The sequence below is a fragment of the Monodelphis domestica genome, chromosome 7 (genome assembly GCF_027887165.1).
Source record: "Monodelphis domestica isolate mMonDom1 chromosome 7, mMonDom1.pri, whole genome shotgun sequence".
NCBI lineage: Eukaryota > Metazoa > Chordata > Mammalia > Didelphimorphia > Didelphidae > Monodelphis > Monodelphis domestica.
Window position 1 is genome coordinate 46,880,721 of NC_077233.1, and position 18,989 is coordinate 46,899,709.

The 18,989-nt window shown below is 39.3% G+C and overlaps 1 long non-coding RNA gene across 1 annotated transcript; it reads right to left on the minus strand.

Moving 5' to 3' along the window:
- Positions 1–13,621: 13,621 nt before the first annotated feature.
- On the minus strand, positions 13,622–14,709 carry LOC130455360 (uncharacterized). Its single transcript, XR_008913279.1, has 2 exons — positions 14,538–14,709; positions 13,622–14,073 (listed from the first exon to the last, which is right to left on the minus strand). It is a non-coding gene; the product is annotated as an uncharacterized LOC130455360 (long non-coding RNA).
- Between the last annotated feature and the right edge of the window lie 4,280 nt (positions 14,710–18,989).

Below are 18,989 nucleotides of genomic sequence, written 5' to 3' on the forward strand. Positions count from 1 at the left end.
TGGGATAAAGAGACCAAGGCTCATTAGAAAAGGGATGGTAATGATTTCAATTGGGGTGCTACTTCCAGGTAGATTCCTATTTTTAATTAATCATTCTTGTGGATTTCATTGGTTTTCCCTATTGACAGAATATAAGTGCTGTGAACGTTTTCTCAATTGGGGTGACCTGGGATGCAGACCCATTACCCCACCCTAGTCATGGCTTGATTTTTCCCCTAAGCCCCTGAACAGTGTGCTGCCTCAGCAACTCCTGCTGATAACATTGGTAGTAATTGATAAATAATTCATCTACTGGATAGATAGATATTTGTAGTTTAAAAAGGACTTTTGAAGATGAAAACTTGTCCCTTTCCTTCTGTGAATCTTAGATTTCTCTTTAGTAAAAGGAGGGAGTTGGAGGAGATGATCTATAAAGTCCCACTGAACTCTAACATTTTATGATTTTGAGAGCTGAGGGAATAGTTTACAGTGGGATGAATAGTTTTGGTTAGAGGACTATGTCTCAAAGCTCAAAGGTTTTTAATTTTGTTCACATATAAAGCCATTTCTTCCCCCATCTTCACATCTTGTGAACGAGAAGAGAATATGTTGGCTATAGGAAATAATATGGCCACAGGAATATTATCAAGATGTTAGCTTGAAGGGGGAAACCCGGCCCTTTTTTCTCTCTCCCTTTTTTATAAGATGAGCTGAGATTCTACTTTACAACTTCTCTGAAATAGATGGAACCAGGCAAATGTTTAACTACTGGCTTTCTGGGAAAAACATATGTAGGACACTCATTTAAGTTTAATCTTCATTAACATACTCTATCACTTTCTTAAGTCTAGACAATCAACAAAATAATAAATCAAGCCTTAACTTGTATCATTTAATGATTTCTGAGTTATAAAATTTCACCCTGAAAATTTAACAACAGGCAATCACTAATGGGGACCTACGTTTTATTCCTTGCTGGCCTGGAATCTCTGTGAGTCTCATCTTCCTTTTCTGTAAAGTTAGAAATTGAGATCATTGTTTGAAGTTTTTTTTTCCTAGCTCTATAATGCCATAATTCCATGGAATGAGATCATAAGACTTGAATATTCCAGGCACTCTTTTTCTGGACTCCATTTCCTGACTAATGGCACAGGGTGAGTTAAATTGACATGCAACCCTATAAGAGGCATTACCAAAATGATTCTGTTTCCATGCACCATAAAGTAGAATAGATATTGTCAAAGGGCATTTAGTTGGATGGGAAGCAATCATAAAGTCTCTGTTGGCTTCATTATTGTGTCTGCCAAGCATCTTTGATAAAAAAAATGATTCTGAGAATGAAAATATTAGCAACTAACTAACTCTTAGATGGTCAGTGAAGAGAAGTTAGCATTTGATTCCTTATAGGACATGCACATGAAGAAAGAAAGCAGTTTAGTTAATTTGTGTGTGTGTGTGTGTGTGTGTGTGTGTGTGTGTGTGTGTGTGTGTGTGTGTGAAGTAGCTATCTAAATTAGATGAAATTCATTTTTGTTTTTTCCAGTTCAGCAAATACTACTGTTGATAATCTAAATGAGGATAAACAGTGATAATCCCCATGAGAAAAAATGAAATGTTTGAGGGATTATAGAGGCTGGGAGGATGTAAGGTGTTTGTTTGTTTTTTTAAAGTGGGATGCTCAAATTTCATCAGTATAGGTAATTTACCCTGTGAGAACTTCCTTTCCTGAAAAGGCTAATGATACTGATTAGCAACTATAATTTGTTTTGGAGAGTTGTTTAAGAGATTAAGTGACTTGCTCAGGGTCACACAGGGAATTTGTTTCAGAAACCAGGTCTTTCTGATTGAGAGGCCAGCTCTTCTCAGTCAATCTATCAATCATTAAACAATTTGTTAGGTGCTTGATACAAAGAAAAAGGAAACATCTGTTGCCTTCAAAGTGTTTTCATTCTATGGGTGGAGTTTAGGGAATGGTGAGAAATAGAGAGAGAGTATATATAAAACAGATAAAATGAATACAAAATAATTTTGGCAGGAAAAGAGCTGTTAGGGGGAAGCAGGACATGCTGTAGATAAGAGTTTATTCTGAGCTTTAAAGGGAGGTAGGGATTCTAAGAGACTGAAGAGAAGAAATAGAGATAGCTGTGCTATGCTATCTCTAAGATAAAACAGATGATTATTGAATCATTGAGTATGTGATGAGGGTAGTAACTTGGACTTGATCACCAGAACACCAAAGGTAGAAATCTAGGCAGTCCTTAATGATTTAAGAGATTTTTTTAGGATGGAAAAAAATAATAACTTTAGCCAGTACAGAGTAAATGAAAGGAACTTCTTAGCTCTAAAAATGTGGTCAAGGTTGATATTATAAATAGATCCAATGAGCGGGGATCTTAAGCTTCTTTTTTTTTTTTAGGTCACTTTGGTAGTCTGGTTAGCCTATTGACTCCTTCGAATGATATTTTTGAAAATACATAAAATAAATTTCATAAGAGTAAAAAGGAAAGAAATTATATTAAAAAGCTATCAAAATATTAAAAAAAACAATTCATGCTTTCTAGGTTAAGAACTTCTGGTTTAGAATAATTTACTGGATGACATATCCATAATGAATGAATAGAAATATTTTATTAAGCTCTTTCTCTATGCCAAATACTGCTCAATTAAAAGACACAAATACAAAAGCAAATGCAGTTCCTTCCATCAAGATGCCATATTCTAGTGGAAAAAGAGATTCCATATATAAGGAAGTTATAATCAGGCAGAGGGATTTTATACAGAAACTTACAGAGAAGGTGAGTACCAATGAGCACAGAAGAAGATGCTGACACACAACTTTCAGGAAAAAAGAGTTGTTGGTTTGATCAGTTCTAGACTGGAAAAGGTAGGGGGCTTCCCTGCAGTATCAAGGAATCCAATGAGATTATTGAGAAGATGACTAGCTTGTAGGGTGGGAAGTGAAGCATTATGGCTGAGGCCTCTTTGAAATAGTTTGGAGCTTTTGAAACAGTCATTGATTAGGACAGTAGAGTTTCAGGACAGAAGTTTTAGAAATGAAAGGGTTAAAACCCTCAAGGCAGGAACTCAGTTTCATTCTATCTGCAAGACTGCTCTTTTACCCAGGTCCAGGGAGTAGCTTACCAAGGGACAGAAGGATTTGTGTTTTTGAAGATGACTTCCAGGAGTTCTGTGGTACCCACCCATAAAGCAGCCCTAAGTGCATCAATGAGATGAATGAATAGATAGTATATATGCCAAATTCTGAGAGTGGTGATAGATTTTACTTAAGGTCTCAGATCTCTATCTGTTGTTTAAAACCAAAATGCTTGGTGGGGAAGCCCAGCACTCAAATGTTGATGGACCACCTATCATGTAAACATTGTTTGGGATTATTATATTGGAGCCTGAAATAGTGTCTTTAATGCTCTCAATTGTATCATTAAAGATCATTTACCTCTGATTTGCATTGAATTGAAGTCTCCTAGGATTCCAGGACCTGCACCCCCCTTTGCATTCTTATGCTTAACACTTTGAGTGAATGTAATTACAGCATCTCAAAGTATAAAAGAAGCAAATGATCTCCATTACTTTTCTCTCTTTTCCAAGTGATTACTTTGAGTGCTGAGCTGACAAAATGCCTCCAGTGGGATGCAGAGATCCCCAGGGATATCTTGTATTCTCCAGCTGCCTGCAATAGAAGGTGCCTCATGACTGCTTTTTCATATGACTGGAGCTAAAAATGTGGGATGTGAAATGGCAAGGTGATGGCAAAATCACTGTGCATTGTGCATTGCTTTAAGCATACTCAAAATCAGAAAATCTAGATAATGCAAAAGGCAAATTGGGAGTGGTTATTCATTTGCAAAAGATAAGTGGTAATAATGATAAAAGCTGTAGTTTTTATTTATGTAAAATATATGTATATGTAGTAACTCATTTAATTCTCTGGCCAGCCCCAGAGTACAGCTATTATTCCATTCTATTATTATTTTCATCTTAAAGATAAGGAGACTCCAATAATAACACCTACATCCTTGGGCCATTGAGAAGATCAACTGAGATAACATGTAAAACTTTTTGAAAAACTTAAGAGTATGTTATCAGTGCTAGCTAGTGTAGTGTAGGCTCTGGTTAGCTTTTTGAACTCCCGCTCCCACTGGCAGGTCAGTTCTCTATTAAGGGTTTTAAGGGTGTCAAGAAGCAATCTAGAAACCCCAAACTTGTAGCCTAGTAAGATTCACCTTAGGGTCCATTATTCAGTCTGAAACTGCTAGCCTGAGATTCCCTTCAGGGTGGATTCTCACAGGCATAGGGAACAAGTACAAACTTTGGGGTCTCCAGCTTACCAGCTAAAACTTGGGGTTCATCAGATCTTAATAGGCTACAAGTTTGGGGTTTCTAGATTCCATGTTGACATGGGGTAACTTTAAATGATTGGAGTTGATTTTTGTACTCTTGCTTATGAGTCCCTACCAGTATGATTCCCAATTTCATTCAACCAGGTAATATTTTTCTAATATCAATGAATGGATTATCACCAATTAGCTTTTACAGAGGCATATTTACTGAGAATGTATAACAAAAGACAGAATTCTATACAATGATATCCTCCCAGATAGGGAGGGACTCTTTTCCCTCTACTTTCCCCACTTGGTCCTTTTGTTGGGAGAGAGCTTTACAGTAAAAACCCAAGGTTCATAACAGGTTACCTTTTGTAAGAATGCAAGATTCCAAAGTTTAGCTTAAAAATAAAAAGAGAAATTTATTAATTTGGAATTCATGTTGAAATGATCGGAGAGTCGGTGCAGGTGGAGCACTGCCTCCCAGAGGAGATGTGTTCCAGGCTTTATATAGCCTTTAGATAACAGGGTCTATGTGACTGGAGAAAGGATGATGATGGCATGTTACTGGGTCTCTGGCACCTGAGATGGATCATATGGTTTTGCCCTATGCCTCAAAGTCAGAAGGGGGTGAGCTGTCCAGTTTAGATATCTGGGATATAAAGTAGATGTTTATCAGGAGCAACTGGGAGATGCCAATCTGTGCTCATCAAGAATAAAGGAAGAGGCCAGAGGGCCTCAAAGTCACCTTCATGCAAGGAAAAAATGAGTCTTTTATATACTTTTCTGACTGGGACAAAATCTGGGGTGTTGGGGTATCTAGAGGGAACCTGTACTCCTCATTTCACTTTGGAAGAGCAGACTCAAATTTCAAAGCATTCTTCCTTACCTCAACTTAGAGGATGGTGCTTTGTGATTCTGAGAGTCTTTTTTCTACCTTTGCATTGACCCACAAAATTCCCTTCTATATGTGTGGCAGCTGATGGGGAAGTTGCTTTCTAGCTCTGTTAGATTGGGCCAATAAGATTATCCTTCGTGGCTCTTACTTACTCTTCTCATTGGACTAAAAAAAAATCAAAGTCTATATCCAATTAACAGAACAATCAAAGACTGATTTGGATCAAATGCTGATATTTGAAGTATAAACTCTCAAGCTGAATATTTAACATGAAGCTCTCACAAGGGGTAAGCCATGGCTTCAGCACATCCCTGAGACAAGTGGATAGAGAATAAGTGGGGCTAGATTATATATGACCTTGAATGTCAGGGAGATTAGTTTGAACTTTATTTGGCAGGCAAAGCTGGATTGGCTCAGGGATGAGGGAGGTCATTGAGGACTGATGAGCAGGTGTGGCATGACCAGATCTAAGGATAGAAGAATGATTCTTGCAGAACTATAGAAAATAGAAACTATAGAGGTTGGGAAAATTGGTATAGCAGTCCAATTAAGATCATAATGAGGGCTTTTATGAGGGTATTTGTAGTGGGAATAGAGAACTAGAGACATGAGGGATGATGCTGAGCTGGAATTGATAGGATTAGGTGAATGACTAGATGTGGGTTGTAAGGGGAAAGGTATGTGTGTGTGAGAATGGTAGAGACAATCTAGTAAATGATTTCCCCAGAGGAATACAATATTTGTGCATGAGGTATGATTTGTCCTTTGCTTCACCATTGGGCTGAGTTCTTAGTGTGGGAGATTAAAAACACAACACAAGCAAAAGTCAAGCCCAAAAGAGGATTTCAAGTTGAATAGTTTTGCATGGAATATCTGATGATGCAAATATCTTACCATCAACATTTATAGATGGCAAAAGATGGTGAAGGATGAACCCTTCTTGAGAGTCCTGTTCCATATCTACTTCTGGGTAGACAGAAGGAATCTGGGGAAGAGGATAGCTGAGCTGTCAGCCTTAAGCTTGTGTCTGTGTGAAATGGAGCAGGGAATTATGATGTAATGCTGCTAGCTTGGAGATGGATTGGGGAATGACAGAAGGGATGAAAAGGGCAGCTGAACTGATTAGCCCTCCTGTGAGATTGTCAGGGGCTTTATTAATTTCGTTTATAGCTTGTAGAATGCATCCAGAGAGCAAACCAGCTGTGTGAAACTTAGTTTTCTTCTTGATAACGGCTATGGGTTGACCGTGTGGAACAGCAATTAAGGAGAAAGATCAAGTGTGATGCCACTGGCAAAGACTGCCCAAGCCGATATAATGTTACAAAACAGATTTTCCAAACCAATTATGCTATATTCAGTATGATTTAGGTATCTTACAAGACAAGAAGTCGATGCCTACAATGATAATGGATCTTTCCATAGCAAGTGCTATGGAAGAACCAAGCAAGAAGGAGTCAGTTCAATCCAACAAATGTGGGTTAAGCACCTACTAAGTGTGAGGCATTGGGAATAATACAAAAAAAAGTCCCAGCTCTCAAGAAGCTCCCATTCTACTTGAGATTCCTTTTAATAAGCTATGTAGTTCCTTCCTGTAAGCCTCAGTTTTTTCATCTGTGAAATGAAGGCATTGGTCCAGAGGTCTCTTGGAGTTCTGAACTTCTGTGTTCTACTGAAGCATGGTTTGATGGTAGAAAGAACAACGAACTAGGATCCAGGAGTATGAAGTTCAAGTCTTGCCTCTACCATTAAGAAATAGGTTCAAGGTTCCATAATCTAGACATTTGGGGTCCTCATAGTGAAGTGCCTGAAAGTAGATAATTTCTAAAGTACTGACCAACTCTAGCATTCTGCAATTCTAAGATTTCCCAGTGAATAATTTTCTGCTGTTAATTTGCTCCAATAAGAAAAATCAGCAAGATTAATCTTCAGAGATTGGGTTTGAATACCTTCAATATTATAGCATAAAATGTGTCAAGAGGATACAGATGAGAGGCATCTAGATGGCTCAGTAAATAGAGAGCCAGGCCTGGAAAGTGGGAAGACTAGGGTTCAAATCTGCATTCAGATACTACCTAGTTGTGTGACCCTGGGCAAGTCACTTCACCCCAATTGCCTACCTCTTACCACTCTTCTGCCTTGGAACTGGTACTTAGTATGGATCCTAAGTCGGAAAGTAATCATTACAAGGAAATTGTGCATTGAAGGTTCCATACAGGGATGAAATCATAAATACTAGACCAAACCAAAAATTTCTCATAGAAGTAGTCCCTTTGAATAGAACTAGGACATCATGCCTGACCCTAGCGAGAATTAAGCACACCAACATTCATTTTAATTCTCTTGAACTCAATTGACCAAATATTTATTTAGTATGTATGATGATGAGCCTAATTGTGGTGGTCAAAATGGGAGCAGAAAAGAGGAATGAGGGAGGCGTTGTCCAGGATGTCAAAGAACTTACAATTTAGTGGGACCTAAGTTTAGTGTAACATTTAGAAAAGAATGTGAGACAGTATCTGGCAACATATCAGATTCTGTGGCATGTGTCATACCCTGTTGCCAGTTGCCTGGCACATTTTGAGAAGCTCTTGGCTCAATCTGGCTCATGCTTCATTATTTCTCATTTCTCCAGTTCAGTGGTGTAAACTAAGTTGCGGAGGCAGCTATTGGAGGGGGTTTGGGGTTCAGGACTAGGGAAGATACTGGCTTGGCTGGAAGAGATCTGTGTTGGGGAGTGGTGTAAGATCCCACTGGACAAAGAACACAGGAACGTAGTGATAGGGAGCTGGAATGTCAATATAAGGACAGGCATATTGTCAAGTCTTTTGATGATATTATGAACATTGTGTTGAACTCTTGGCCTGTAAAGCTTTTGGCTTTATTACTTTTTTTCAAGCCTTAAAACCTTTTGACAAAAGTTGACTTGCCCACTGTTTTGCAGACATGGTCTGTGCTAGGGAAACTTTTTGTCAAAGTCCCTTGGGAAGAAGAAAATCTAGATTGTTTACAGTGCTGTAGAGGTACTGATTCAGATGCTCCAGGAGATTTTTGATGCCATTCCTTCCATGAAGATTGTAACCCATCAAATCACTGTTCTTCATTGATGAGTTTTGTTCATGTCTTATAGTACTGGTTGGCATTTATATGGCACCTACTATGTGCCAGGTACTGTGCTAAGTACTTTACTAATTGTATATCATTTGATTCTTACAACAACCTTGGGAGATAGGTTCTATTGTTATTCTCCATTTTACAGTTGAGGAAACTGAGGCAGACAGAATTTAATTCACTTGTCACACAGCTTAGTGGCTAAGGCTGGATTTGAACTTGGGACTTCTTGCCTCCTGTAAATATGACAGCAGGTCCACACAAGTGAATCGGTGTCCTTTTTTTGTTTTCTTTCATGAGGGTATTAAGACCATCAGTTTATTTCTTAGCCTTATTGTTTTTAAACCTTACCTTTTGCCTTAGAATGAATACTAAAAAGAGTAGCAAGGGCTAGGCAATGAGTGTTCAGTGACTTGCCTAGGGGTCACAGAGTTAAGTAGGTGAGACCAGATTTGAGCCCATGTCCTCCTGTCTGGCACTCTAATCACTCCCTCTTACACTCATTATGTGAACCACCCATTGTTTTTTGGTCACACAAGTACAGAATTCAAAGTGTAGAACAGTGCATTATGGATGATGATGTCTTCCATATTCTCATTTGCTAAAGATATGATGCTGGTTTCGTCATGCTCCAGAACATTGTAGGCCATTTGGAAGAGATGTCTCACCTCTCAGAAAACTTTGGTCTAAACATCCATCCACACAGGAAAAACTAAATGGATGAAATATGATGCTTGCCCAAACAGGTTAAAGATTTGGAGTAAGGCAATGGAATATCATGTAGGGGAAATAGAGAGCAGGCCAGGTTGGTTGGAACATAAAGTAACAGGGAAGGAATATAATACAGTAAGCCTGGAATCACCTGGATATTTATAAAGTGCATTAAACATTGCAAAGTGCTATGTACATATTGTGCCATTTGTTTTCAGGAAATCCCTATGAGGTGGGTTCTATCAGCAGAAACAGCTCCGTTTTTCAGAAAAAGGAAACTGAAGCTGAGAGATTTAAATGATTTATTCAGGATTACATAGCTAGTGACATAGTGCAGAGAATACTGGATCCAGAGTTGAGAAGATCTGAATTCAAATCCAGTCCCAGACACTTACTGGCTGTGTAACTCTTTGTCTATTCCAGTTTCCTCCATTGTAAAATGGGAATCGTAATAGCAGTTAACTCTCAGGAATGTTGTGAGGATCAAATGAAACAATATCATAAAGTACTTATCACAGTGCCTGGCACCTAATAGGCACTTTATAAATGCTTTATTTTTCTTTCTAAGAAAGGAATGCGAGTTCTATCATTTTCAATATAAATCCGCTGAGCAAGTGATTTAAAAATGCTTGCTGTTAAGTTTCTGGGAATTAGAGGTCCAGTTTGGGCACGGGGAAGTTGAAAATCTTCTTGATTATCAGACAAGAACAAAGGCTTGTTGAAAGCCTCAAATTAGTATCCTAAGAAATGTAAAGGAAATACTATAAACTTTGTTGGTGTCCAGTGCTTTAGATCAGAGGAAAAACTAAATTCCAGATCATTGAAGGGGGTAGTTGTGGGGTGAGGCAGAGGGGCAGCTATGGCCAAACTCTTGTCCCATCATTCTTCTCCCTTTTCTTCAAGTCTTTGGCTTTTATTTTTCCATTCTTCACTTTTCTTCTTTCCTTTCTAATTTTCAGAATTTCTCCCTTTCCCTTAACTTTTCCTCTTCTCCCCATGGGAGGCTAAAGCAGTAGACTGGGGAAGTGAAGAAGAGCACCTGGCTAGGGATGGTTGAAGAGAAAATCCTCTTTCTCTCCCTCCCTCCACCCACGTCCAGCCCAGAATGAGGGCTTGCTTAGAAGCCAGTTGCATGAATCTCTTTGATTCATACCATCACCTGCATAAAGAGAGAAGAATCAAACTGATGCTTGGAGCAAATCTGTACAATAAAAGTGGTTTGTACCTTATCTAATTCTTCCTGTATTGCTTAAGGCAATAGCATAATAGTTTTCCTTTTGAGGTAAGAAAATATTAAAGTTCTGAGGTTCTATTTCTATTGTCAGGCAATATTATGTTAAATCCCACTTTTATAACTTGATCTTGAGGGAAAGAATTTACTGGAAAGCCAGATTTTACAAGGTGTTCTTTCTTTTCTCTGCTTGTAATTATAGAAGAGCCCAGGACTATTCAAAGGCCCAACTTTCAGTCTCCTGCTACAACTTTGACCTAGTTTTCTAAGTATTGGAAGGATTTTTGATAATAAATAGCCCTCCTCATTTGTATATTGAGTGTCAGCATGATGTAGTGGATAGCGCGCTTGGAATGAAGATGATGGTTCAGATATTTACTAGCTTTGTGACATTGAACAAATTATTTAACTTTTCTGGATTCAAGTTACTTTCTAGAATCCATCTATTTAGTCAGAGAAGACATAAGGCAACATGGAACAATGGAGAGGATGCTGCATCTGGAGTCAGAGGATCTGAGTTCAAATTCTAGTTCTGTTATTTTACACAAAGCTATCTAATTTCAATCTGTCTTGCTGTGAGACATAGATTAGCTGTATTATGATCATTTTACAGATAAAAAACCAAACTAAGACTTAGAGAGGATAAATGACTCAATCACACATCTGTGGATAAACAACCAGAATATCTGATGCTAGAACCTCATTTTTATGGACTTACATAGAATATTAGAGCTAGGAAGCAAAGAATGAAACACCTCAGAGATAATCTAATTCAAGTCATTAATATTACACATGAGGAAATAAAGATCTCAAAAGGCAGAGGGATTGTTTAAGGTAACACCAGTAGAAAGTGTCAAAGTCAGTGTCAATAAACATTTATGAAATGTCTATGTCCTAAGTGGATCAGAAGCCCTGAAAAGGACTGGCAAGCCCCAACAACAGAGGTTCTAGTCCTTCTAAACACACCTCATGTATCCATCTTTGGCATCTACCTGTCACCCAATCCTTACTTGTAAGTCCAAGAACCTGTAGCATGCAGAGTGATCACGCCATGGTAAAAGTGTCTTGGAAAATGAGCTAAACCAGGGTGAGGGTAACTTAATGGTTTCAAACTGGTTAATGAGTTAGGGGATGTTTACCCCATGCAAGTGAAGACTTCCCCTGGCAGAACAGACAGGTGAGAACCATTTGTTCCAATAGCCATCAAAGTGGTTGAAACAGGTACTATAGTATGCTTAGACTTTGATCAGACATCAAAGATGCTGAAGTCATCTACTACATCCTGGATTATTGCCTGTCATCCTGATGTTTGTCTTACCACTGAGCTTTGGAGGACAACTGCCTTGCTTATGTCCAACTGGTGGGCAAGTCAAGACTTTGTCCTGTGATCCCATTGTTCCTCTTCAAAACAAGGGATGAACAACAATATGCTGAGTTTTGGAGGTACAAAGAAGGACAAAAATAACTCTTCACAAGCTCACCATCAAATGAGTCAAAACTTGGGAGCTCTGGACTTTTGTTTACAGTCAATCAATTAATTAATAAGTATTTCTTAAGTGTCTAGGATGAGCTCTAGAGCAGTGATGGAAAGAATATAATGCATTGCTTCTCAGTTGTCTTCAAGAAATATGTGCAAAGAAGTTCAGCTCTGGGTAGGACTAAATGGATTACTGTACAATTCTTAAAGTGATGAGATAGATACTAAGGTACTTAGATGCTATTTATCTTTGAATGGTTTATTCATGAGGGACCCAGATGGGATATACTTTTTGGGTGTGGTTGGGTGTCTTGTAGGGGCCCCCAGAGTCCTTCCATCCCTCTGTTGTCATATAACACAGCCCCCTTCCGACTTCCTTTTGTTCATAGGACTGAAATTAGTCACCTCTTCTCATTTAAATAGTTTCCTTCTTTCTAAATGAGGCACACTATGGTGGCTCTCCCAATTCCTTTGAAATCCATGTCAATTCTCAATTATCCATATGAATGGAATATTGGGTAATCCTTGAGACCCCAACATATTCAATTCTGGATGGTCTGTGCTATTGGAGAAGAGCACTGGTGTGGATAATCCCCAAATCATTTCTATTTGGGTTGGGGATTAGGTTTTACTGAAGCTAGTATTAAACTTAGTTTATATTCCCTGAACATACTTCTTCTGGGCAGTAGGAGAAATCCATCCTGGAATGAAAAATTCATTACAGATAAACCACTCATGGATAACTGAGGTTAGACTGTATTTGGTTTTATAATATAACACAGTGTATTCTGCCTCATCTTCCCCTACTCCTCCTGTACCCCCTCCCTGATTTACTTTTCTAATGTCATTGAACTTAAAAAGAGATTTACACGAGTTAAAATTCTTTGGGAACATAAGTATAGGCTTATTGAACAATGGATAGAAGTGCCTTACTGGACAACACATAGAAAATTGACCTGGAATATCTTAAAAATTGGCATTTAGCCACATGTGGTTAATTGAGAGATGATTATGTTTCTTGAACTAGCTTAGTTGTTTGGTGCTTCTGGTCCAAAGACTAATTCTCTATTGCACACTGATGTATAATAAAGGGATTTTAATGGTCCAACAATGAAGTCCACAGGGTTGAATGCAAATGGCACCCATAGTCAAGTTTCAATTATGAAATGCAGAGCCCAGCAATCTGTGTTTTGATTAGTACTATGCCTCTTGACCTAATTACTGAATGGTTACCTGGTGAGGGTATATCAACCTTTCCTTTTTTCTTTCTCTATTTTCATACCTCAGACCTTATTTCTGAGCCTCATCCAGACCTTACATTAAAATTATTTCCTTAGAGAAAGAGAGGAATGTCAAGTGCATGCCACATTTCATCACATTTCTTTGTCTCAGCAGTTCACAAAAGGTAAGCTGTTAATGTGGAGATGCTGCATCCTTGTTTTGAATGTGAGCACCTTAAGAGAGATCCTGGAAATGCAAGCATGGCTTCAGGGAATATGTTCATCTTGAAACAATAATGCTTCTAAGGAAATTTCTCGTGATATAGGAAAGTCAATTATTATGATTGTGGTTAACGCTGAATTATTATTGTTATTTCCTGGATCTTTGATTTAATCATAGCAGGAAAGCCCAGCAAGCAAATCCTCTCTCTCCATGTAGGTAAACGTTACACAAATCATATAGTTACCTCCATCATCACCATCACCATCACCATCATCATCATCATCATCATCATCATCACAATAATAATTGTAACTACCCACTGTACAACTTAGATGACTTAATTATAACAATGGCTAGTATTTTTATATTGCTTTAAGATTTGCCGAGTGCTATGTGGAAGATAACCCATTTGATTTTAGTTATCTGGGACTAGAAAAGGTGAAATGATTTATTCAAGGCCATCCGGTCAGTATTGTCACCCACATTTCACAGCGGAAGCATAGGCTCAGAGTTAGTACAAAGGTCAAGGCTGAGAGGGATAATAAACGGATGACAAATACCTTGATAAACTAAAACAATAGGCTGAATCAAATCGTATAGACTTCACTAAGGACAAATCTATAGTTTTAGAATTGGGTTTAAAACCTCATACTTAGGAGCTTAATGCAGAAGATGCTGGGCTAGGGAGCAGTTTGTTTGAAGGAGAACGGAGGGCTTCAGGGGACCACAAGCTGAGTTTGAATTGATTGTGATAGCCTAGGCAAAAAATTGCTTTCCATAGTAGACCCAGCTTCTAGTAATCTTCATTCCTAGGCAGAAGAACCATCTGCTGTTCTCCACTCTGGGCAGACCACAAGTGGAGTCTTTTGTTCAGTTCTGAGTATCCCTGTTTTGAAAAGACATTGGTGAGCCAGAGGAAGTCCAGAGTGTAACTGTAGGGTGGTTTACGGGATGTTATTCGATGTGTAATTATGGGTCAGTATCAGAAGAATAACTTTGGGGAAATCAGCTTTGGGCTGACAGGCCCAGTCCAGGCAAAACCTGTCCTGAGGAAACAAACACAGTCCAGGTTATATCAAGAATAGATGAATGGATTTATTAGTCAAGGGTAGGTGAAAAGGGGATTTGGATAAATCGAATCTAATATAAACTACCTAAAACCCTCCAGATCTTAATGTCCTGCTACCAGGAGTCTTCTTGGATGTGCTGTCCAAAGACCCAGACCCTAATATAACCAGACCAAAACCAACCCCTCTTTTGGTGGCATTAGAGGTAGTGGGTTTGGCAGTTAGGCAGGACAGGGTCCAGGAAGAGCTTCTGGATCCAAAAGGATCCCAGACCAAATCTTACCGACAGACAGTTCAGGATCCAACCAGGAAGCTCTGTAGACATCAGCCAGCAGAGAAACAGGTAGGATGGAGAAGACTGGATAGAAAATAGCCAACAAAGGGAAGGCAGTCAGTCCCCTCTTGGTAAGCCAGAGAGAGAGCCAGCACAAACCCCAACTGCCCCTTAGCAACAGCTTAACTCCCCCTTGCAGAATTCCAGAATTCCTTACTCTGCTGTCCCCTTCCTCTGCCCTCTGCAAACACATACTTTCCTCCTTAATGTAACTTTTCCTTATGACAAGAGAAAGGCAACCAGAATGGTGAACCACCTAGAGTTTGTGTCATGAAAGAACTAGTTAAAAAAAGCTGGGAGAGGGGGCAGCTAGGTAGCTCAGTGGATTGAGAGCCAGGCTTAGAGACGGGAGGTCCTGGGTTCAAATTTGACCTCAGACACTTCCCAGTTGGGTGACCCTGGGCAAGTCACTTGACCCCCATTGCCTAGCCCTTACCACTCTTCTGCCTTGGAGCCAGTATTGACTCCAAGATGGAAGGTAAGGGTTTAAAAAAAAAAAAGCCTGGAGAGGGGAGACAACTGGAGATATTTAACCCAGAGAAGAAAAGACAAAGGAGGGGCTGGATTATTACAGATCTCTAAGATTTTGAAGATAGGTCTTATGAAAGAGGAATTAGATTTGTTCTCTTTGAGCCAAAATATGCTGGTGGATCAGACTCGTACTTTTCTCCCTAGTCTTTTGTTGCATGCTTTCCTCTTGCATGGAGTTGTGCCCTTTTTCAAGAAACAAGTTATGCCACCCTTTGTACTTTTCCCCCATCTGAACCATCTACACTCAAAAGGTAATCATCAACCTGCATGCCTTACCCAAACCTTTGGGGTTTTCCTCTCAAGTTTGATGGACCTTTTTGTACCCAGTGCATGAGTGGTCCCAGCTAGCAAGTTCTCTGAGCTATCCAAGTAAAATGCTTATTAAATTTTTCCTGACTCAGTTTCTCTAGTTGTACAAAAATCGATGCCCACCTAGCATGGCATTTCTTAACTGTGAGAAATACAATAACTTCAGAGAACTGTGGACTTAGAACAGGAAGGGAAGTTAGAGTCCAGTTAGCAGTACAGCACCCTTATTTCACAGATGGGGAAACAGAGGTCCAAGGAGGTTAAGTGATTTCTTCAAAGTAAGACAGGTGGCAGAGGCAATATTCGAATCTGGGTCCTATAATTCCCAAGTATCATGCTGCCTCTCCTTCTGGGAAGCTTGGTGTCCCTAGGCATTTTCTGTGATTTCAACAAGTTTAGGAGTCTGAGCCTGAATGTGTGTTCATTAGGGCTGTATCTGTCTTGGGAGCATTGCCTGTGTAATTAAATTTGTTACACGACTTCTCTTTATCATTCTATTAAGGCAAGCCAGATGGGGAAGAAGGCAAATAGGAAAGCTTATCATTACTAGTGGTTAAAAAAAAAGGGGGAAAAAAGTTCATAAGCTGATTGTTTAGAAGTTCCTTTCCTCATCATGAATAAAACAGGCATTAATAGTAATATAATTGTTGTTACCAGTCGAAGTTTGCAGTTATTAAAGTAGTAATAAAAAGAAACTCATAATGGCTGTTGAATGATTTGTTCACATTTTTATAGGCATTTTGCTCTCTGAATAATTAAGGCATGGCCATTAAATTCTCAGATGAATAAAGCTAGTGTAAATGAACATTTTTAAGTCAATACACAATGTGGCTTAAAATGTTTTCTAGTTTTCCGTCTTCTCGATTTGCTGCGTTTGGGTGATTGGAAAGCTTTTGAGCTATAAGGCAAGTCTAATGTGGTCACTGGCTCTGCTGTGTTTGTGACTTCTTATAGAAAAGGAAGCTACTATTTGACCTCGAGGTAACTGGTTTTTAATGCTTTAAAAAAGTTTCTAAGACATTACAAGTATTTGCTGATTTTGTCATAGCTTCTTATTATTCAACCAACCAACCAAGAGCATTTTTATATGTCAACTCCGTGCCATATTCTATCTAAAGCCTGAGTAGGGGATGGCAGAATCCAAAGACAAATACAAAACAGACTCTAGTCCTCAAGTAACTTGGATTCCAATGGGGGACACACAATTCCCCCCTCCCCCCATACATACCCACATACATATACATATAGAATGTAGGGAAATGAGTATGAGGACAAGGAAATTTTGGGAGGAAGGACATGCAGCTGGGGAGGATTAGAAAAAGCTTCATGTAGAAGGTGACATTCCAGCTGAGTCTTGGGCATAAGGAATTTTAAGAGGATTAGAGGGAATGCATTCTAGGCATGGGGGAATTGGGTAGTAAATGCAAAGGCACAGAGATAGTATCCAGTGTGAGGAATAGCAAGTAGGCCAGTAACTGGACTATAGATGTCATGTGTGAGAATACCGGAAAGGCAGGAAGTGGCCAGATTGGAAAGAGATTTAAATGCCAGAGGAAGGAGCTTATATTTAATCCTAGGGAGAGTTCAGAGTCATTGGAATTTACTTAGCTGGGAGCTGACATGGTCTTACTGGTGTTGGGTGGAGAATGGATTGGCATGGGGAAAGACTTGAGACAGGGAGATCACAGAATGTGATTTCATTATTTCAGGGAAGTGATATGGGAGGGTGGTGGCTATATGAGTAGAGAAAGGGGTACAGGGGAGAAATGCAAGAAATGACAAAATCTGGAAATTGATTGGATACGTGGAGTGAATGAGAATACAGAGTGTGCAAACCTGGTTTCCTGGAAGGATGGTGGTATGACTTGATAGTAATAGGGAAGTTGAGAAGCAGGATACATTTAGACGAAGAGATAATACATTTTATTTTGGATGTGCTGACTTTGAGATGGCTAGTGACATCCAGTTATAAATGTCCAATTGGCATTTGGTAATGTGAAACGGGAACTCAGTAGAGAAACTAGGGTTAGGAAACAGCATGGAACTGTGGTAAGAATGCTGAATTTGGAATCACAAAACCTGTGTTCAAATCCTGTCTTTGCCACTTACTGTTTATGTGATATTGGACAAATCTTGAACTAGATCTCCTGTAGATATGTTAAACTCAGCTTGACCAAAAGAAACTATTTTCCTCCCTTTACCTGGCTTTCTTCCATACTTCCCTATCACTGTCAAGGATACCATTATCCTCTCAGTCACCCAAACCCACAACCTAGATCTCATCCTTGACCCATCACTCCCCTTCACCTTCCTGTATCCATTCTGGTGTCCTATTGATTATACCTTCAAAATATCCCCATTGTCTTCTCTGACACTACCTCCATGCTGTTGCTGGCCCTCACCACCTTGCTCCTGGACTACTACAAAAGCCTTTTGGTTAGTCACCAAATCTCAAGTACCTCCCTATTCCAGTATTTTGCCCATGCAGGTGTTAAAATGTCCTTCCTAATGCATACATCTGACTACATAACATCCCTTTGTAAATATAAACTCCGGCGGCTCCCCATTTCCTCTGGAATGGAATATAAAATCTTCTGCTTGTCTTGAAAAGTCCTTCACAACTTGGCTCCACCCTCCCATTTCACTCTCCTTATTCTTTACTCCCATCCACATATTTTAAAATCCCATAACATTGGTCTTACTGTTCCCAGCATGAGACACTCCATTTTCTGACTGTACATTTTCTGGGCTCTCCCTCCCACCCTTTTCTCATTGTTCTCTTCTCATTCTCTGTTTCCCTCTTTCTTTCCAGTTCCTAATACTAGTGCCTTCCATCTGAGATTACCTCCCCCTGTACATATCTTTGAATGTCATTTACATGCTATCTTTCCCATTAGAATGTGAACTCCTTGAGGGCAGGGACTTCCCCTTCCCCCCTTTTATTGATGTATGTCCCCAGCCAGCACTTGGCACAATGCCTGGCACACAGTTAGGACTTATTAAATGCTTCTTGACTTGACATCCTCTTTGAGACTCAGTTTCATCCTATGTAAAATGAGACTGTTGGACAAGAAGGTCTTTTCCAGATTAAAATCAATGATGCTGTGATTGAATTATGATGAAAAGGTTTTTAGATCGCTTTAGCCAATATGTGCAAATGTTTTATTCAGCTATCAAGAGAATAGATTCAATTTGTTTTAACCAGACCTGTCTCACTAGACATATTTTGTACATTGACAGGTGGGCTTACCTCTCTCTGCTTCTGATTAGCATATCCAGACAGAGAATAGAGAGTTTGGGAGCTGCCGCAAGCACATAGTTTATTCTACAAAAGCAGACCCCCATCACCATCCCATTTTGCAAAAGCTTCATTCTATATTTTCTGGTGCTGCCACCTGTTTATTTCAGGGGGTCCTACAAAGTGCTCACCATTGTCAAGGACCCAAAGAGGCTGTACAACTATAGTGGCTTGAGTTCATTCTCCCTATATCAATCCTACTTCTCTAATGATGGGGATGCTGAAAACCCATCATCATCATCCTGCCCTGTCCTCAAATGCAT